Source organism: Phalangium opilio, unplaced genomic scaffold, assembly GCF_054372755.1.
Source record: "Phalangium opilio isolate 3A_F unplaced genomic scaffold, DU_Popi_V2 ptg000038l_1, whole genome shotgun sequence".
NCBI classification, from domain to species: Eukaryota; Metazoa; Arthropoda; class Arachnida; order Opiliones; family Phalangiidae; genus Phalangium; species Phalangium opilio.
Window position 1 is genome coordinate 3,240,719 of NW_028324161.1, and position 4,176 is coordinate 3,244,894.

Below are 4,176 nucleotides of genomic sequence, written 5' to 3' on the forward strand. Positions count from 1 at the left end.
TTAAATCATTAAATTTTAGCGCTGAACTCTACAGTTCGCTCCCAGAGTTGAAAAAACCACCCTTTAAAAACTTTAGAAAAAAATGTTCTTACTTGAACCATATTTTCATAATAAAGGCCAAAACAGCGGCAAGCATAGTAAGCCAAATTTCCATTGTTTTAATATTCTCTAGTAAGGTAAAAAATTGTTCAAACTCTCTTTTAGTTTATTAGAACCTGAGCTTGTTTAAATGTGTGGTGCGGAATTGTCGGCTCACATTTATAAGGGCCTCATTTTCTACCACCCAGACTAAATGGCGAGGCATATCTCGAGTTTTTAAGAGATACTTTACCGCAACTACTTGAGGACATACCGTTAGAATTGCTACGTGACATGTGGTTTATGCACGGCGGGGCGGCACCACACTTCAGCCGTATGGTTCGAGAACATCTCGACGCTACATTTCCTTTGAGGTGGATTGGACGAGGAGGACCAGTTGCGTGGCCGGCAAGATCTCCCGATTTGAATCCGTGTGATTTCTACCTTTAGGGTCATCTCAAGGACTTGGTGTACAAGAGTGAAGTCCGTGATGTGGACGACTTGCGACAATGAATACTTGAAGGGTGTGAAACAATCCGAAACACACCGGGCATGTTTCAACATGTCCAAGAATTGTTCAATGACGGGCACATGTTTGCATTATTGCTAATGGTGGGCATTTTGAACAATACCTCTAAAACTGCTGCTAGCTTTGTACAAGTACGAATAAATGATACATTAACTGGACACTCTTCTTAGTTTGTCACTTTGAACCAACTTTTATTCACCAGTCCTAGGCACACTTCTACCGTTAATAATACACTTCTGCTAGAAAATGGCTCATTAGAATTCTAAGATGGGAGGGTATTGGAATTGTCTGAACAAGATGAGCAAGCTGATATGTCTTACTCCACATTCGTGATATTTTTCACGTTTTGGGGGTCAATGTTTGGGGGGCCGTACCTCCGAAACTAAGCGTTGTAAACCCCAAGTTCTTTGACACTTTTCACTCAGTTTGACCCAAAGAACACACCCTTTAATTTATGACATGCTTATCAGAAACAACCTGTGACATGCTTATCAGAAACAACCTGTGACATGCTTATCAGAAACAACCTGTGACATGCTTATCAGAAACAACCTGTGACATGCTTATCAGAAACAACCTGTGACATGCTTATCAGAAACAACCTGTGACATGCTTATCAGAAACAACCTGTGACATGCTTATCAGAAACAATCTGTATTTTAGCTACGATGCTCATCTTATTATGCAGAGAATTGGATTGATTAAAGAAAATAACATTTCCTGTATTCCGGCAAACACTGAAACATATATTAGTTTCACTTTAGGCCGCCTTCGTTTTATTGATTCTTTCCGCTTAATGCCAGCCAGTCTCTAAACCCTAATCACTAATTTGGCCATGGGTGGACCTGATAAATTCCCCATACTGAGTGCATTTTATCCTGCTCATCAAGTTCCTTATATACCTGTTAACCATACGACTATATGAGTTGCGTAGAGAATTTTGAAGAAACCATACTCCCCCAAAAGAGGCCTTTTTTAACAAACTGACAGATGAGCATCTATCGAATCTGTCCGTCAAGTGTGGGATAATATTAACATCAAGAACATAGGTATTACGATGGTATCTTATGAAATTTATTTTTGTCTCTCACGTCATTTGCTCAATAGGGGAACTCCACGATTTGTACGTTCAAGCAGATACATTACAGCTCGCTGACGTATTTGAAAGTTTCCGCTTCATGTGTGTGGAATACTACGCTCTGGATTGTGCTCACGCATATACTGGGCCCCGTTTCGCCTGGGAATGAGTACTGCGCATGACCAAAGTCAAGCTTGAATATCTTCTCGACATAGACATGCATATTTTTATTGAGCGTGGAATAAGAGGGGATGTGTCTATGATTAGTCATCGCTATGCCAAAGCTAACAACCTATATATCCCCAAACCTATGACTCTTCGAAACCTTCCAACTACATCATGTATCTTGATATGAACAATCTGTATGGGTATGCTATGGTGGATTCTCTCCCAACGAGTAACTTTGCTTGGGTACCTGTTGAAGACCTTTTAGACTACGCCAATAAAATCGTTCTACCTTTATCCGACGACTCAACCTATGGCTTTATATTAGAAGTGGATTTAGAATACCCCGAAGAGCTACATATCGACAATAATTGCTATCCCCTAGCGCCTGAATCTCGACTTATAACTACAGACTTATTCTCATCTTATTATAACCTCATGCTTAAAAAATTAAACCTGGTCGTGAAAGACACTCTGCCCAAGCATGTGTCTTCTCTTTTCAGCAAGTAACGATAAGTAGTACACAATCGCAATCTGAAATACTACGTTTCAAAAGGTCTTAAATTAACCAAAGTTCATAAGATGCTATCCTTCACCCAAAGCCCAGGGCTTCGCCCGTTCGTAGAGTTTAATACGGAGAAAAGTAAGCTTGCCAAAAACAATTTTGAAAAAGAATTTTTCAAACTTTTAAATAACAGCACTTTTGGTCGTTTAAAGTACTGAGTATCAATTTTAATAAGTTCTAACAAAATTATTTTCCGATCACAGGCAAGACTATGGAAAATCTCCGTAATCGTATTGAGCGGGCTATCAAAAAAGCGTCATCTATTTCATTTAAGAAATACACGATTTTCCACAATGAGCTTGTCGGTATTGAAATGAAGAAGTTGCTTACCTTAAATAGACCCATTTACACAGGCTTCACCATTTCGGACCTTTCCAAACTAGCAATGTACGAGTTTCATTACGAGTACATACACAGAAAAAACAACGTATAGATTTTGAGCACATCCATTTGATTTAAACATGTTGAAAATCTAAACCCCTAGATTTGACGTGCGAAAACTAAACACCAACTAGTACCAATGGGTGTAATAGCCAAACATATAAAAACTAAACACAAAAGCGCATTGAAAGCCTTTAAAAACACGTTTAAAATCTAAACTTATCGTAAAGTGGGCATAAACCGAAACGCCAGGGTTTAAACGTGTTCAAAACCTACTCTAGGTGTAAAGGATATAAACATATTGACGTCATGTAGTTAACTCGAGCATCTGAGGAAGAATAATTAATATTTTATTTGGTGAATCGGTTTTAACCCCTTCTCATGCCGAGAGGCCAAGGTTCAGAAATTTGTGAATAGGGTACATTCATTCGCTGGTGCTTGACGCGTCAAAAGTCAGAATTTACTCACAAAAAAGCCATATTAGAACTTCGCCCATATTTAAGTAAATAAAATTTTCTTTTTTTTATTAGTTAGGTTTATAATATAACTGGGTTTAAATTTGAGTTATGAATTCTAATTTTAGAAAAGTGTTGCTCATTAAGCGGTTTGACTCACGCTAAAATTGCCTTCCCAAATGTTTCAGTGCCATTTTTGTTGTGAACTGTAAAGGTCCATCCACATTACAGATATTTCGCACGGCTCGCATCTCGTCCACACACACGAAATTTATTTTCTATTGTAACGAGCGCAAGCGCCACGCCTGTTTGTTTCAACCAATAGGAATTTCCGCAACATCGAAGTCTAGTTTGCTTCTTTGCCTTTAACAGCTTTATGCATTCTGTTGTGTACATCCTTAATTTCGGACTAAATTATGTAAATCTCCGTCTTTCTCACGGTCAGCGAATACTTCCCAAAACCTATATTCTTCTTCTATTTTTATTTTTCATTTTATTTCTACGATTTATTAAAAGTAGAGAAATATCACGATATTATTCATTTCTAAAAACTGTTTGCGGTGTGTATCACCGATCGACGCCATCTGTAAAAGATCACGTGATTCATTCCTCTCCTGATTGGTTGTGTAGGCGCGTACGACGCGAAAATGTTTGAAATTTGAAACAAATTTTCTTGGCGCTGCGTACAGAGCGATCTCGCGTGCGATGCAAATATTTTGTGTGTGAACGAGGCGCGTAACTGGCGTACGAAGCGCGCGCGCGAGCGAAACTGAAAAATACCTCTATTGTGGACGGACCTTTAGTTTAGATCAGAGGTTTAGTAATTATAACCGATCAAAATATATTATTTGTTATCTTGGCGGACCATCGTAGAAACATCAAAATGGGGTTTTCTATTAAAAATCAAGATGATTCTAAAATTGCA